The sequence below is a fragment of the Lethenteron reissneri genome, chromosome 57, assembly GCF_015708825.2.
Source record: "Lethenteron reissneri isolate LAM-NWPU_2019-01 chromosome 57, ASM1570882v1, whole genome shotgun sequence".
In the NCBI taxonomy this organism is placed as follows: Eukaryota; Metazoa; Chordata; class Hyperoartia; order Petromyzontiformes; family Petromyzontidae; genus Lethenteron; species Lethenteron reissneri.
The window spans coordinates 5,996,554-6,015,412 of NC_083835.1; the positions used below are offsets into that span (position 1 = coordinate 5,996,554).

At 46.4% G+C, this 18,859-nt stretch overlaps 1 non-coding gene across 1 annotated transcript; it reads right to left on the minus strand.

The window, feature by feature from the left end:
- Positions 1 to 1,003: 1,003 nt before the first annotated feature.
- On the minus strand, positions 1,004 to 1,086 carry TRNAL-CAG (transfer RNA leucine (anticodon CAG)). The gene has a single exon. It is a non-coding gene; the product is annotated as a tRNA-Leu (tRNA).
- Between the last annotated feature and the right edge of the window lie 17,773 nt (positions 1,087 to 18,859).

Sequence of the window (18,859 nt, forward strand, 5' to 3'; positions counted from 1 at the left end):
GTGACGAAGGGGGGGGGGGGTTAAAAATCGTCCAAAATCACGTGACGTCATTTATGGACGGCCCCAAAGCTTTAAGTCAAGACTAAACCATAGTGTTTTTAAATCCTTTATATTAAGTTCGCTTGCTTGCTTACGACCGTGCAAATCTTTCGGTCGTTTTTTAACCCACTTCCCGTGATCCAATCGAGCTGACATTTTGCACACAGACTCGTTGTGCGTGACAATTAATGTTCGTGAAAATTTTTTCCAGAATTTTACACTTTTTAGGACAAAAATATTATATTTAATTACCAATTGCTTAATGGTGCAATGCAATCATCTGACCCATAGGTGGCAGCCATCTCAACCCAGAGGACGAGAGGACTCTAGCCGCCACGCATATAAAGGATTTATAGTGAAAAACTTTGTTTTTACGGGTTATACTTGTTTAATCTTTACCAGGAAAACGACCACTGTCCTATTAACTTAATTTTTTTCAGAAGCGACCTTTACTATCACAAATGGATAGCTCATAACAGTTGGCGGCTTATCAATATCTTAATCGCGTAGTAATTTTTATCAGCAAAGTAATCGATAAGGAGGGGGTGGAGGTGGGGGGGTGTCACGTGATCCGGCGCGCACAGTTTAGAATTCGCACTGCGGATAAGTAGCGAAGGCGTTGTCCGAGCGCCTGCGCATGTGTACTAGAATATATAAACACAAAGTGGCATCAGTTTGTTTTAAGTTTTCACCAATTAATATTGTTTATCCGATTTAGCTCACGTGTTTGACTTTCGAGATGGGCCAATAAGCGTTAACGTAATTCACCTCATGTATTATTGTTTAATAGTGTATCTTTACAATTGCCAGTTGCAAACAATGTGCATCAACAACAGTCAAGCGACTTTAAACACAGGTGCAAACAAAATATCGAGTCCGTCAAATGAACACTCCGTAGTGTTTTCGTGCAGCTACTAAAATGATAAAAGTACTATTATTATAAAAATAACAAAAAAATTACTTGTGTCAGAAGTGGGATTCGAACCCACGCCTCCAGAGGAGACTGCGACCTGAACGCAGCGCCTTAGACCGCTCGGCCATCCTGACCACGTGGTTCCTATCTCGGCTATAATGCCTCATGATCATCAACGATCCTAGATTAGCCATCCTGACCACGTGATTTCTATCTCGGCTATAATACCTCATGATCATCAACGATCCTAGATTAGCCATCCTGACCACGTGGTTCCTACCTCGGCTATAATACCTCATGAGCATCAACGATCCTAGATTAGCCATCCTGACCACGTGGTTCCTACCTCGGCTATAATACCTCATGATCATCAACGATCCTAGATTAGCCATCCTGACCACGTGGTTCCTACCTCGGCTAGAATGCCTCATGATCATCAACGATCCTAGATTAGCCATCCTGACCACGTGATTCCTACCTCGGCTAGAATACCTCATGATCATCAACAATCCTAGATTAGCCATCCTGACCACGTGGTTCCTACCTCGGCTATAATACCTCATGATCATCAACGATCCTAGATTAGCCATCCTGACCACGTGGTTCCTACCTCGGCTATAATACCTCATGATCATCAACAATCCTAGATTAGCCATCCTGACCACGTGGTTCCTACCTCGGCTATAATGCCTCAAGATCATCAACGATCTTAGATTCGCCATCCTGACCACGTGGTTCCTACCTCGGCTATAATACCTCATGATCATCAACGATCCTAGGTTAGCCATCCTGACCACGTGGTTCCTACCTCGGCTATAATGCCTCATGATCATCAACGATCCGAGATTAGCCATCCTGACCACGTGGTTCCTACCTCCGCTATAATACCTCATGATCATCAACGATCCTAGATTAGCCATCCTGACCACGTGATTCCTACCTCGGCTATAATGCCTCATGATCATCAACGATCCTAGATTAGCCATCCTGACCACGTGATTCCTACCTCGGCTATAATGCCTCATGATCATCTACGATCCTAGATTAGCCATCCTGACCACGTGATTCCTACCTCGGCTATAATGCCTCATGATCATCAACGATCCTAGATTAGCCATCCTGACCACGTGGTTCCTACCTCGGCTATAATACCTCATGATCATCAACAATCCTAGATTAGCCATCCTGACCACGTGGTTCCTACCTTGGCTATAATACCTCATGATCATCAACGATCCTAGGTTAGCCATCCTGACCACTTGATTCCTACCTCGGCTATAATACCTCATGATCATCAACCATCCTAGATTAGCTATCCTGACCACGTGATTCCTACCTCGGCTATAATACCTCATGATCATCAACAATCCTAGGTTAGCCATCCTGACCACGTGATTCCTACCTCGGCTATAATACCTCATGATCATCAACCATCCTAGATTAGCCATCCTGACCACGTGATTCCTACCTCGGCTATAATACCTCATGAGCATCAACGATCCTAGATCAGCCATCCTGACCACGTGATTCCTACCTCGGCTATAATACCTCATGATCATCAACGATCCTAGATTAGCCATCCTGACAACGTGATTCCTACCTCGGCTATAATACCTCATGAGCATCAACGATCCTAGATCAGCCATCCTGACCACGTGATTCCTACCTCGGCTATAATACCTCATGATCATCAACGATCCTAGATTAGCCATCCTGACCACGTGGTTCCTACCTCGGCTATAATACCTCATGATCATCAACGATCCTAGATTAGCCATCCTGACCACGTGGTTCCTACCTCCGCTATAATACCTCATGATCATCAACGATCCTAGATTAGCCATCCTGACCACGTGGTTCCTACCTCGGCTATAATACCTCATGATCATCAACGATCCTAGATTAGCCATCCTGACCACGTGGTTCCTACCTCGGCTATAATACCTCATGATCATCAACGATCCTAGATCAGCCATCCTGACCACGTGGTTCCTACCTCGGCTATAATACCTCATGATCATCAACGATATTAGATTAGCCATCCTGACCACGTGGTTCCTACCTCGGCTATAATACCTCATGATCATCAACGATCCTAGATTAGCCATCCTGACCACGTGGTTCCTACCTCGGCTATAATGCCTCATGAGCATCAACAATCCTAGATTAGACACCACTACGGGGCCGTCCATAAATGACGTCACGCGATTTTGGACGATTCTTGACCCCCCCCCCCCATCGTCACACGGCGTCACAAAAAGTCAGACCCCCCCCTCCTTGAATATGACGTCACAAAACTCTGCCCCCCCTCGCCCCCCAAAAATAAAACATGCTTCAAATCGCTTTAAACTATTGTCATTGTAGTGCGTGTTTAATGTGGCGCTGCACTCTGATGTTGTAGGAGAAAACATTTATTAAAAAGTCTATTTAACTAAGTAGAACGTGTTGTCTATATTTATTTAAAGTTGCGCATTTTGATGTGACGTCACATTTCTCCCCCCCCCCCCCTCTCGTCACACATCGTCACAAATGTCTGACCCCCCCCCCCCCCTAGGTGCGTGACGTCATTTAGGGACGGCCCCTACCCAAGCTTAGCTACTCCTACCCAAGATCTCGCCACCATGGAGCCCTGAGACTCGCTGGGGTGAGCGAGTGCCAGTCGAACAGTGGCAAAAGGAGGGCCCATTGTACCATCATGTGCGGCGATGGCGAGATGTGAACTACCTCGCCTGGTGTGCAGGAGGTCGTGGGTTCGATCCCGACCCTGACGCCTGCTGCTGTATATTTGTAGTTTGCGTGTCTCTCTCTCATCATCATCATCATCACGGTGGCTATGAGATGTTAACTCCCTCGCCTGTTATATAGGAAGATGATCGTGGGTTCGATCCCGATCCATACACTGATGCCTGCTCTATATTTGGAGTTGGCGTGTCTCTCTCTCTCATCATCATCACGGTGGCTAGGAGATGTTAACTACCTCGCCTGGTGTACAGGAGGTCGCAGGTTCGATACCGACACTGATATCTGCTCTATGTTTGGAGTTTGCGTGTCTCTCTCTCTCTCATTATCATCACAGTGGCGAGGATATGTTAACTACCTCGCCTGGTATATAGGAAGATGATCGTGGGTTCGATCCCGACCCTGATGTCTGCTCTATATTCGGAGTTGGTGCGTCTCTCTTTATCTCTCCCCGTGGTCGCGTGGATTTATCTCCGAGTCCTCTGGTTTTTCCCCCTCCACATAGAGAATTGATATCACGCATTTCGAGTATTTGACCGCTATTTTACATTTCCACGTGGTGATGATGATGATGGTAAGCCGCCACTTTCGTTGAACTGTCATCTGTGATGATCAGAGCCGCTGCTGAAGGAAGAGCTACACTCAGCTCACTTGGGCTTTACCTGGTCAAATAAAAACAAAATTAAATTTTATATTTGCATGCGTTCTCGACGGTGTTATTTCTTTCGCAGCGGTAATAATAACACAATCACAGGCAGTAATGATTATCTCGTAAATAATTCGCACTAATGACGGGGAGGACGCCCGCGGTTAATGCAAAATCGCGGATAACAAGTATAACCCGTAAAAACAAAGTTTTTCACTATAAATCCTTTATATGCGTGGCGGCTAGAGTCCTCTCGTCCTCTGGCTTGAGATGGCTGCCACCTATGGATCAGATGATTGTCTGCCACCATTAAGCAATTGGTAATTAAATATTTAATTTGTTTTCCCTAAGCAGTGTAAAATTTTGGATTTTTTTTTACGAAAATTAATTGTCACACACAACGAGTCTGTGTGGAAAATGTCAGCTCGATTGGATCACGGGAAGTGGGTGAATAAGTATAACCCGTAAAAACAAAGTTTTTCACTCTAAATCCTTTATATGCGTGGCGGCTAGAGTCCTCTCGTCCTCTGGCTTGAGATGGCTGCCACCTATGGGTCAGATGATTGCATTGCACCATTAAGCAATTGGTAATTAAATATAATATTTTTGTCCTAAAAAGTGTAAAATTTTGGAAAAAATTTTCACGAACATTAATTGTCACGCACAACGAGTCTGTGTGCAAAATGTCAGCTCGATTGGATCACGGGAAGTGGGTTAAAAAACGACCGAAAGATTTGCACGGTCCTAAGCAAGCAAGCGAACTTAATATAAAGGATTTAATAAAAAAAAGACCATTTTCCGCCGGATATCCTGAAAGAAATTGAGTTTGTTAATGAACAACACCAATATTTATTGGAGGTAATCGACCGATCTGTGATAGTAACACTCTGCTAGCTCTCGCTCTGCAAGAAGACTTGGCCAACGAAGTGAATGATAACAGCAGAGCCGCTGGCCACAATCAACATAAATCAAACTCCGCCACCCATGTTGTTAATATATGGCAACTACTGTACTGTAGAGACGATCACGTCGATTTAGGATTAACCGGAGCAACGTTATTGTTCGGTTTAAGCACCGCGTTACTTGCCATGAACATTTAAAAGAACAAGAACGCGTAACTGCTGTGAGATTATTGATTCGAGGTCAGGAGAAAATCCATGAGTTGATCAATTCGCGTAAGAAATCTCGGGTTCGCGGTTCAACCGCACATCGGATTAACCACTGGCGGATAATCGAGAATCGACTGCCACTAGAATCTGTTAGTGTGCACTCAGCGAACAAGCGAGCACTTATGGCAGACGTTGGTGTGGTTTATCGACCGCTGTAGGTGATAGTATCAAACACAAGGTGGCGCTTAAGGACTGAATAAGTGTAAGGACACGGGCGAACAGTACGGAAACATCAATACTGTAGCATCCTCCCCCTTCCTCACCTCGCCATATCTCCCCATCGCCACCCTCACTCACCCTCCCTCACCTCCCTCACCTCCTCACCCCTTTCTCTCCCCATCGCCACCCTCACTCACCCTCCCTCACCTCCCTCACCTCCTCACCTCTCTCTCTCCCCCTCACCACCATCCCTCACCTCCCTCACCTCCTCACCTCTCTCTCTCCCCATCACCACCCTCCCTCACCTCCCTCACCTCCCTCACCTCCCTCACCTCCTCACCTCTCTCTCTCCCCATCACCACCATCCCTCACCTCCCTCACCTCCCTCACCATCCCTCACCTCCCTCACCTCCTCACCCCTTTCTCTCCCCATCACCACCATCCCTCACCATCCCTCACCTCCCTCACCTCCTCACCTCTTTCTCTCCCCATCACCACCCTCCCTCACCATATCTCACCTTCCTTTCTCCCCATCACCACCCTCCCTCACCATCCCTCACCTTCCCTATCCTCCCCACTGTCTTATGGTTCAATTTAGTTCTTTTCATTTTTATTTTATTCTTATTTTCACCTACGTGATTTACCGAAAGAACCAAAGAGTATGTCTTATGGTTGTTGTTGTTGTTGTTTGACTTGCATCCCACTGGGATTTTTGCACGCAGCGTTGAAATGCGGTGTTTTTTCTGGAAGACTTTTGTTGTTTTTTGTTCCAGGATTTTTCTGTTGCGTGTAGTCACTTTAAGATGTTTCTTGTTCATCTTCTTGGTTCTTTCGGAAAAGTCACGTAGAAGGGAAGTAATAAAATAATAAAAATAAAACATAATAAAATAATTCTCACGACGTTTCGGCCACAACGCAAGCAGCCGTCCTCAGGTGAAGACCAGGTCTGTTACTTCCCTTCTACGTGACTTTACCGAAAGAACCAAGAAGATGAATCCCTGCAGTCACGAAAGTTTTCAATCGAAATGTTTCTTGTTCACGTTTTTGTTTTGTTGCACCCGAGTCAAGAGCCGCATGGCTCACAAGGTTATCTCCATTTTTATTTAAATCCTTTATATTAAGTTCGCTTGCTTGCGTGCTTGCTTGCTTGCTTACGACCGTGCAAATCTTTCGGTCGTTTTTTAACCCACTTCCTGTGATCCAATCGAGCTGACATTTTGCACACAGACTCGTTGTGCGAGACAATTAATGTTCGTGAAAAATGTTTTCCAAAATTTTACACTGTTTAGGGAAAACAAATGAAATATTAAATTACCAATTGCTTAATACTGGCAGACAATCATCTGACCCATAGGTGGCAGCCATCTCAAGCCAGAGGACGAGAGGACTCTAGCCGCCACGCATATAAAGGATTTAGAGTGAAAAAGTAGTTTTTACGGGTTTACTTGTTGAAGGCAAAGTTGTGATTATGTGTGTCTGTTCAAAATGTTTAGCGTACTTCCCGACATGCAACAGACTGTACACCATGCAACAATTATTGAAAAAATACACTTATTTTGGGGGGGAGCTCAATAATGCATATATTTTTTGCACGGCAATTGAGCTGTGACGTCAAATCTGTCACGTGACCCGCGCACGTGGAAGCGTAACGTGTTGTAGTGTAGCGGGTAGCGCTACGCTGCGCTACGAACCTGGCGACCCGAGTTCGATTCCCGCTCACGGCCACCACCAGTGAGGATTAGTTTAACCGCTCCTGGGCCTCCCCTAGGTCGACTCAGCCTCAAACGAGTAACTGCTGTGGTGTGTGAACATCGCCACTGGGGAGACAAAGGCGGCCGGGCGTGGTGAATCCAAGCCCCGGGCGAAGCCGGGTAGTAAAGCTAGTACGTAATAAATGAAACTGAAAACTGACGTGAAAAACCTCTCCCCATCATCACCATCATCGTCGTCACCAACACCGCCACTCGGCTAATTGCCAATTCATGGGAACGGTGGCGTCGGGAGTTCATCGCGGACGGAAGGAAAGCGAAATCCAAGGGGCTAAACCACAGGGGAGATCAATACCTCATTACGAAAATCAATTGGGAATCAACTTACAAACACGTGTCACTGGACGCGCTAACACGGGGCGGAAATTCGTCCGCAACGCAAACAAACCGTGCGTTTGGTAGTTGATGTTTTAGTTCATCTTGGGAGGCGCCCACTGAGTTGTTCTTTATTTGTTATCAGAAGGAGCGTCCTGGCCATCACAGATGAGAACTCAACGCAGCAGGGATCATCATCATCGTTATCATCATCATCGTCGTCGTCATCATCGTCGTCGTCATCGTCATCATCGTCATCATCATCATCATCATCGTCGTCATCATCGTCCTCGTGGTCGCCGCGTGTAAGTTTCAAACTCGAAACGCGTGACGTTGGTTATGAATGTGGAGGGGAAAAAAACCGGGAGGACCCGGAGAAAAATCCACGCGACCACGGTGACAGAGAGAGAGAGACACCGCAAACTCCAAATATACAGCAGCAGGCGTCGGGGTCGAGATCGAGCCCACGACCTCCTGTACACCAGGCGAGGTAGTCAACATCTCCTAGCCACCGTGATGATGATGAGAGAGAGAGACACGCAAACTCCAAATATATTGCAGCAGGCGTCGGGGTCGAGATCGAACCCACGACCTCCTGTACACCAGGCGAGGTAGTCAACATCTCCTAGCCACCGTGATGATGTTAATGATGAGAGAGAGAGACACGCAAACTCCAAATATACAGCAGCAGGCGTCTGGGTCGGGATCGAACCCACGACCTCCTGTATACCAGGCGAGGTAGTCAACATCTCCTAGCCACCGTGATGATGATGAGAGAGAGACACGCAAACTCCAAATAGACTGCAGCAGGCGTCGGGGTCGAGATCGAACCCACGACATCCTGTACACCAGGCGAAGTAGTCAACATCTCCTAGCCACCGTGATGGTGATGCAATCACCATCACGGTGGCCAGCACCACGCCCGGCCGCCTTTGTCTGACGGAAAGACAAAGACACACACACAGACACACACACAGACACACAGACACATACATACAGACATACTCACACACACAGACATACACACAGGCACACACACAGACACACATACAGACACACAGACACACACACACAGACACACACACACAAAGACACACACACAGACACACAGACACACACGTGTGTAAACACTACACATGGCGATCGTTATTTATATAAAATGCGCACACACAGAGAGGCACACACACACAGACCAGCAAACAGTTCCCCGTAACATTTCTCATTTCATTTCTCATTTTATATTTTTTTGGGTCACAGGTTCTGAACTCTCACAGTTTTATGCCTTTTGCGCTTTGTGGAGTAATACAGGCAAAGTCCGCCCCCCTCCCCATATAGCCTTTAACCAAACTTGGGGCAAGTGCCGTACGTACGCTTCTCAATTCGTCGCTGTGAAGCATCTTCCGAGAGTTACTTCATAGCGAACACCCCACGGCGTCCCGGTGAGATCAACCGCGGTGGTGAAGGTAAAACACATTGAGCGGTTTGGTGCCTATCATCATCACGGTGGCTAGGAGATGTTGACTACCTCGCCTGGTGTACAGGAGGTCGTGGGTTCGATCCCGACTCTGACGCCTGCTGCTGTAGATTTGGAGTTTGCGTGTCTCTCTCTCTTTCATCATCATCACGGTGGCTAGGAGATGTTGACTACCTCGCCTGGTACGCAGGAGGTCGTGGGTTCGATCCCGACCCTGACGCCTGCTGCTGTATATTTGGAGTTTGCGTGTCTCTCTCTCTCATCAGCATCATCATCACGGTGGCTAGGAGATGTTGACTACCTCGCCTGGTGTGCAGGAGGTCGTGGGTTCGATCCCGACCCTGACGCCTGCTGCTTTATATTTGGAGTTTGCGTGTCTCTCATCATCATCATCATCACGGTGGCTAGGAGATGTTAACTACCTCGCCTGGTGTGCAGGAGGTCGTGGGTTCGATCCCGACTCTGACGCCTGCTGCTGTAGATTTGGAGTTTGCGTGTCTCTCTCTCTCTCTCTTTCATCATCATCACGGTGGCTAGGAGATGTTGACTACCTCGCCTGGTACGCAGGAGGTCGTGGGTTCGATCCCGACCCTGACGCCTGCTGCTGTATATTTGGAGTTTGCGTGTCTCTCTCTCTCATCAGCATCATCATCACGGTGGCTAGGAGATGTTGACTACCTCGCCTGGTGTGCAGGAGGTCGTGGGTTCGATCCCGACCCTGACGCCTGCTGCTCTATATTTGGAGTTTGCGTGTCTCTCATCATCATCATCACGGTGGCTAGGAGATGTTAACTACCTCGCCTGGTGTACAGGAGGTCGTGGGTTCGATCCCGACCCTGACGCATGTGGCTGTATATTTGGAGTCTGTGTGTGTGTCTCTCTCTCTCTCTCTTTGTCATCATCATCATCACGGTGGCTGGAAAATGTTAACTTTCCCCGTTGATGATAAGCCGCCAACTTCATTGAGCTATCATTTGTGATATGCACAGCGCTTCTGAAAAGAACACAGACATCTACGTAGCATCTCAGTGGGGGCTTAACTGATCAAATAAAAAATAGTTTAATAGAAGTTCAGAATATTTTTTTTTACCCCCCCCCCCTTCAGAGTAAATCCCATCATTGAGCTCAGAAGATGAATAATGTTTTGAAAGAGGGCGACTTGGGCAGCTGACAACATCAAAGCATTGCACAATTACAGATTTAAACAAACGCAAGGGCCCACTTAACAACTAGCCGCGATGAGCAATTACTGAGAGCGCAATTATTTCGGCCCTGAAACGGCACCGATTGTGATCGCAGGGTCAGTTGAAACGAGGACAAAGATCATCTTCTTGGTTCTTTCGGTAAAGTCACGTAGAAGGGAAGTAATAAAATAATAAAAATAAAACATAATAAAACAATTCTCACGACGTTTCGGCCACAACGCAAGCAGCCGTCCTCAGGTGAAAACCAGGTCTGTCGAGGCGACAGCGTCGTGAGAATTGTTTTATTATGTTTTATTTTTATTATTTTATTACTTCCCTTCTACGTGACTTTACCGAAAGAACCAAGAAGATGAATCCCTGCAGTCACGAAAGCTTTAAATCGAAATTGTATTATGTTTTATTTTGATTATTTTCATTTTACGTGACTTTACCGAAAGAACCAAGAAGATGAATCCCTGCAGTCACGAAAGCTTTAAATCGAGGACAAAGATGGCGGAGCCGACACGCCACTCGGAGGGAGACACGTGACTCTGCGCCGGAGAAATCCGATGAGCTGTGAAGCGCTTTTTCACGGCGGTGCAAGTCGGGGCAAGGGGTTGAACACGTGACAAGTCGATTGGGATCAACGACAGTTGGAGGGGGCGAAGGGGGGGGGGTGAGGGGGGGCAGGGGGGGGCGAAGGGGGGGGTGAGGGGGGGGCAGGGTGGGGGGGGCAGGGTGGGGGGGGGGGCAAGAAGGTTGAAGTGGGGGGGCGAATGGGGGGGGGCGAGGTAGTAATGGGGGGGGCAAAGGGGGGGGGGCGAGGAAGGGGCGAGGGGGGGGGGGGGGAATGGGGGGCGAGGGGGGGGAAAAGGGGGGGGGGTTCCGTCAGCAGAGTTGCGCCAACCGCTGCGCCACCGCTCCCTTCCCCCCCGTCTTACCCGAACGCAAAAACAACGACCCAACAACAAGAACAACAAGAACACATTCTCAGGTGGTTGTTGGTTTTTGTTGTTGTTGTTGTCGTTGCGTGAGACGAGGCGGGTAGCGTGTTGTGGGGGAAGCGAAGTAAGATGACACAACACGTGGATTCGAGTGACAGCCAGAGGAAGAAAGAAAGAAAAGTGGGGGGCGGGGGGGGGGCATGGGGGGGGGGGGCATGGCATGGGGGGGGGGGGGGCAAGGGGCATGGGGGGGCGATCACGTGGTAGGCGAGCAATGCACGACCCATCCGGGATGAGAGAGAGGGGCTGAACCACGTGACACTCAGCATGACTGTCTGCTTATATGTCTGTCTATATGTCTCTGGTTCTGTGTTTGATCTCTCTCTTAACTTTGGAGCTTTCGTGACTGCAGGAATTATTCTTTGGTTCTTTCGGTAAAGTGACGTATAAAGAAAAAATAATAAATTAAATAATAACATACGACGTTTCGATTGCAACACAAGCAATCATCATCAGGTATAATGGAATAGCGACATAAAATCTAACCAGAAAAAAATATAGACAGACATATAAGCAGACAGATATCACCAAGATACACACATCTCTCTCTCAAATTTAACATTCTCAGGAAGAACGTAATCAACCAGGTAGGGTGTCCTAGATTTGAAGCTTTCGTGACTGCAAAGATTCATATTCTTAGGTTTTTTCGGTTAAGTCACGTAAGTAAAACATCAAAATAAAAATAAAATAAAAATAAAAATCACGACGTTTCGGAGGCAACACAAGTCTCCGTCATCAGGTGGGACCGTCACAGCCGAATTAGCTGCATCAAGTGAAGCAATGATTCAAGATGTAATCCCTTATAAGCAAGTTGAAGGGAGGTGGGGAGGGGGGTTGGAGAGCTTATCAGACTGTGGTAGCCAATGAATGGAAACGTATCGGGGGGGAGGAGGAGCGGCGATCAAAGACTGCACGCAGTGCTCAACACAATGAGTGGAAACGTATCGGGAGGGAGGAGGAGCGGCGATCAAAGACTGCACGCAGTGCTCAACACAATGAGTGGAAACGTGTCGGGACGGAGGGTGAGCGGCGATCAAAGACAACACGCAGTGCTCAACACAATGAGTGGAAACGTGTCGGGACGGAGGGTGAGCGGCGATCAAAGACAACACGCAGTGCTCAACACAATGAATGGAAACGTGTCGGGACGGAGGGTGAGCGGCGATCAAAGACAACACGCAGTGCTCAACACAATGAGTGGAAACGTGTCGGGACGGAGGGTGAGCGGCGATCAAAGACTGCACGCAGTGCTCAACACAATGAGTGGAAACGTGTCGGGACGGAGGGTGAGCGGCGATCAAAGACAACACGCAGTGCTCAACACAATGAATGGAAACGTGTCGGGACGGAGGGTGAGCGGCGATCAAAGACTGCACGCAGTGCTCAACACAATGAATGGAGACGTGTCGGGACGGAGGGTGAGCGGCGATCAAAGACAACACGCAGTGCTCAACACAATGAATGGAAACGTGTCGGGGCGGAGGGTGAGCGGTGATCAACGTCGTGATTTTTATTTTTATTTTATTTTTATTTTGATGTTTTACTTACGTGACTTAACCGAAAAAAACCTAAGAACAGGTTGGGTGTTTGACTGTTATGTTATCCGACTCTCTCTGTTGTATTACATTACATTTCTAAGTAGACTAGATTTGTGTTTCTATTTCATTTATGTGTATGTCTCTCTCTATGTATCTCTGTGATATCTGTCTGCTTATATGTCTGTCTATATGTCTCTGGTTCTGTGTTTGATCTCTCTCTCTAAAATTTAACATTCTCAGGAAGAACGTAATCAACCAGGTAGGGTGTTGACTGTTATGTTATCCGACTCTCTGTGTTGTATTACATTACATTTCTAAGTAGACTAGATTTGTGTTTCTATTTCATTTATGTGTATGTCTCTCTCTATGTATCTCTGTGATATCTGTCTGCTTATATGTCTGTCTATATGTCTCTGGTTCTGTGTTTGATCTCTCTCTCTAAAATTTAACATTCTCAGGAAGAACGTAATCAACCAGGTAGGGTGTTGACTGTTATGTTATCCGACTCTCTGTGTTGTATTACATTACATTTCTAAGTAGACTAGATTTGTGTTTCTATTGCATTAATACCTGATGATGATTGCTTGTGTTGCAATCGAAACGTCGTATGCTAGTATTTAATTTATTATTTTCTCTTTATACGTGACTTTACCGAAAGAACCAAAGAGTAATTCCTGCAGTCACGAAAGCTCCAAATTAAGTATGTACTCAGCGTGACGTCAATAACTCTGCGTATTTACAAAAATAAAATGTTTTTGTCCCTGGCTAGTAAGTGTTATTTTCTAATTGCGAATGCCTCAAAGGGTACAGAGAACGGCTATTCTTCCCCACATACTTTGCTTTGGTGATCAGGGCGTTGATATTTTGTAATGAACCTATTTTCAATGAGAACACGTGTGCACGTGTGTAGTGAGATAATAAGGGAGGGGCTGCTGGGGGCTCTGGGACCCTGGGAGGGTCAGACGCTTAAGCCTATTGGCGTCAGGCGTTGAGTTCCCAGGCGCTTAATCCCCTTTGAGCCGCCAAAGTGGGGGGCTGTGTGTGCTCTGTGGGATATCTGGGGGCGCACACGGCCCCACCCCTCGTTGGGGACTAGGCATAAAAGTGGAGCTCCCTGGACGATCAGGGCCAGTTGTAGCTCAAGACCCAAGACCCAAGACCAGCCATCGGAGGACCCTGGGACGCTGTGAGAGCGAGTGGTGGGACTCTGGAACTCCCGACTCTACGACCTTGTGAGGGCGAGTTCCAGAGCGTAGCCAGAGTAGAGTATCTAGGCTGTGTACCTAGGCTGTGTACCTAGGCTGTGTACCTGGGAGCTGTTACAGAGTATCAGGACTGTTGGACTGTTGGAGTGTTGGAGAGTTTGAGTGTTGAATCGTATTAAAGAAGTTACCTCTACAAGTGTCTCCAGAGAACCCGTTACACGTGCATCATTCCTTCACGTAAAGTCCTGGTCACAAAAGCAAAGTTTGTGGGGGATAATCGCCGTTTTTTGTACCTTTTGAGGCATAAGCAAATCGTAAATAACACTTACTACCCAGGGACAAAAATCGTGTAAGGGGCCGTCCATAAATGACGTCACGCATCTATGGGGGGGGGGGGTCAGGCATTTGTGACGATGTGTGACGGGGGGGGGGGGGTGAGAAATGTGACGTCACATCAAAATGCGCAACTTTAAATGAATATAGACAACACGTTCTACTTAATTAAATAGACTTTTTCATAAATGTTTTCTCCTACAACATCAGAGTGCAGCGCCACATTAAACACGCACTACAATGACAATAGTTTAAAGCGATTTGAAGCATGTTTTTTTTTGGGGGGAGGGGCAGAGGTTTGTGACGTCATATTTTAGGGGGGGGGGTCTGACTTTTTGTGACGCCGTGTGACGAGGGGGTGGGGCGGTCAAAAATCGTCCAAAATCACGTGACGTCATTTATGGACGGCCCCTTACATAGTGTAATAATAGTACGGTCTAAGCATAAATAAGTATAACCCGTAAAAACAAAGTTTTTCACTCTAAATCCTTTATATGCGTGGCGGCTAGAGTCCTCTCGTCCTCTGGCTTGAGATGGCTGCCACCTATGTGTCAGATGATTGTCTGCCAGTATTAAGCAATTGGTAATAAAATATTTAATTTGTTTTCCCTAAACAGTGTAAAATTTTGGGAAAAAAATTTCACGAAAATTAATTGTCTCACACAACGAGTCTGTGTGGAAAATGTCAGCTCGATTGGATCACGGGAAGTGGGTTAAAAAACGACCGAAAGATTTGCACGGTCGTAAGCAAGCAAGCAAGCACGCAAGCACGCAAGCAAGCGAACTTAATATAAAGGATTTAAAAACGCGAGAACCACCAACAACAACAACAACAAATACGTTGTTGTTGTTGTTGTTTGATCGATCGTCAGCGGATCGCGTCGACTAGTGGATGTCTCGGGGAGCGGTAGCGGCAAGCGCCCTGCGGAACCCGGCGACCCGAGTTCGATTCCCGATGACGGCCCCCAACACCGGTGACGTTTTATCTGAACCGGTCTTGGGCCTCCACAAGGTCGAATTGGTCTTGGGGATTTCCCTCCCCCCCCGACTCCCCCTTCGTTATAACGCGCGCGCCGCTGTTATTTCTTTATTGAAATTTTAAATGTGTTTGAAATGTTTCTTTTATATTTTTCATATTTTGTACGTAATTTTATGTAGTAATATATTTTTTACGCGTATTTTTTATTGATCTTGAACATGTATTTTAATGTTTATAGTTCATATTTGATATTCTCTTCTCTTATATTTTGTTTACAGTATAGTGAACCCTCCTTATCCATGTTTTAAGTCTTTTTAAAATGTTTTTCGTATTTTATGTCATTTTAGTTTTTACGTAGTTTTAGATATCTTAATAAATTAATTTGTTATATTTTTAATTTTATATATTTTTGTTTCATATCTTATATACTTACATATATTTTTTTTACAGTCGACCAAACCCCGCTTATTTTGGTATTTTTTATAAAAATTTTTTTTTATGTTTGACATACTTTTTTTATAACATTGTTTTGGACATTTTTGTTCAATATATTTTGATTTTTTACATTTTGTGAATTTTATTTTACGTTCATATCTTATACATGCACAACACACACAGCACACACACACACAAAAACAATGACAGTCAATATATTGTGCCGAAAATAAATTCAATAGTTCTAATCTTACACATGACGCCAATTTCTAATTCAAAATCGTGAATAGTTAATGGACATCCACTTAATATTTAATAAGGAATCCTAAAAAAAGACTAAGCGTGCATATGCACACAAAGATAAAGACACCCCCACCAAAGACAAAGGTCCCCCGTGTAGCCTTAACAGACTGATCGGGGCAAGTGCTGTTCGCGAGTATGAAGGCCGGCACGGCACACGAGGGGGGTAGGTGGCCATCACCACGCCCGGCCGCCTTTGTCTCCCTCACTGTGCAATGTTTATGCATCGCACCCAGGTACTCATTTGAGGCTGAGTCGACCTAGGAGAGGTCCAGGACCGGTTGAGAATAATTGTCACTGGATGTTGGTGGCCGTGATCGGGAGTCGAACTGGGGTCGCCGGGTTCGTAGCGCAGCGGAGCGCTAACCGCTGCACCACCGCTCGCCACGCCACAACACACAACACTCAATCTCAGCCCGATGCAAAGGAAATAAAACACTTCTTCATAATCACTTGGCCTTTTAATGGGAGAAAACAACTCCCCAAGTGGAACGTTGTTTATTTTATTCATTTATGTCCACACTGTAATGTTCATGTATATGTGTACTGATTTTATTTTCATATTTGACGTAAGAAACACAAGAGGAAATGTTAACTACCTCGCCTGGTGTACAGGAGGTCGTGGGTTCGATCCCGACCCTGACGCCAGCTGCTGCTGTATATTTGGAGTTTGCGCGTCTCTTTCTCTCATCAGCATCATCATCACGGTGGCTAGGAGATGTTAACTACCTCGCCTGGTATATAGGATAGATGATCGTGGGTTCGATCCCGACCCTGACGTCTGCGGTATATATTTCGAGTTTGCGCGTCTCTCTCTCTCTCCCAGTGGTCGCGTGGATTTTTCTCGGGGTTTTTCTCCCTCCACATTTAGAATCGTCACGCGTTCGGAATATTTGGGCTGCCGCTATAAATTTCCGCACGCTGATAAGCCGCCGAATTCGTCGAGCACAAGAAGTCGCTTCTGGAGAAAGAGCCTTAAAGGCTCAATGGGCCTTACTTGGTCAATTAATTAACCCGTAAAAACAAAGTTTTTCACTCTAAATCCTTTATATGCGTGGCGGCTAGAGTCCTCTCGTCCTCTGGCTTGAGATGGCTGCCACCTATGGGGTCAGATGATTGTCTGCCAGTTTTAAGCAATTGGTAATTAAATATTTAATTTGTTTTCCCTAAACAGTGTAAAATTTTGAAAAAAAATTTTCACGAACATTAATTGTCTCGCACAACGAGTCTGTGTGCAAAATGTCAGCTCGATTGGATCACGGGAAGTGGGTTAAAAAACGACCGAAAGATTTGCACGGTCGTAAGCAAGCAAGCAAGCACGCAAGCACGCAAGCAAGCAAGCAAGCGAACTTAATATAAAGGATTTAAAAAATAGTTTATAGCCCCGTCGCTCACTAAGAGAAGCCCCTGGACCCCCAACTCTGCTGCTTCTTCTCCTCCTGCTCGATATCTATGGGACCGTGTTTGCCAGTGTCAACAGCGTGACAAGAGTAGGCTTCACCCTTTCCGCCAATAAAACAGGAGGCGTTAAGATGTTCACACGTGCAAATGGCCACAAATTGTCGCAAGGAATCAAGTCGGCGTTAGCCACACACAGTGCTTGTAGCAAAAACAAACATGCAACCATGCTCTGAAAAACAAAAAATAAAAGCATGATCTTTCAAACCGATCGGCCTACACCAGAGACAGCCTTCTTTATGGCCATGTTTCAAGGCCAGTGTCAGACCAAACTCAGGTCTGTATGCCAGGCGAAGTAGTTAACATTTCGCCACCGTGATTATGACGATGAGAGAGGAAGACACGCAAACTCCAAATATACAACAGGCATCATCAGGGTGAGGACTGAACCCACGACTTCCTGTATACCAGGTGAGGTAGTTAACGTCTCATTGCCACCGTGATAATGAGATACACGCAAACTCCAATATACAGCAGGCATCGTCAGGGTCAGGGCTGAACCCACGACTTCCTGTATACCAGGTGAGGTAGTTAACGTCTCCTTGCCACCGTGATAATGAGATACACGCAAACTCAAAATATACAACAGGCATCGTCAGGGTCAGGGCTGAACCCACGACTTCCTGTATACCAGGTGAGGTAGTTAACGTCTCCTTGCCACCGTGATAATGAGATACACGCAAACTCCAAATATACAGCAGGCATCGTCAGGGTCAGGACTGAACCCACGACCTCCTGTATACCAGGCGAGGTAGTTAACGTCTCATTGCCACCGTGATAATGAGATACACGCAAACTCTCAATATACAACAGGCATCGTCAGGGTCAGGACTGAACCCACGACCTCCTGTATACCAGGTGAGGTAGTTAACGTCTCCTTGCCACCGTGATGATGATGAGAGAGAGACACGCAAACTCCAAATATACAGCAGGCATCGTCAGTCGGGAGCAAACCCACGACCTCCTGGATACCAGGCGAGGTAGTTAACATCTCCGAGCCACCATATTTTCCACCCAACCTGCTCATCGTTTGTGATAGTCAGAGGCGGTTATGGAGACCCTTATTGCTGTTGTGTGTGATCCACACTTTGATTAATTCATCGGTTGTGAGAGTGTTTCTAAATGTATGTACCTGCAGCAACAGCATTAGTTTCATCGATGGCGAGCGACCCGTCCCAAACGAGCCCCCGTCGGAATGTC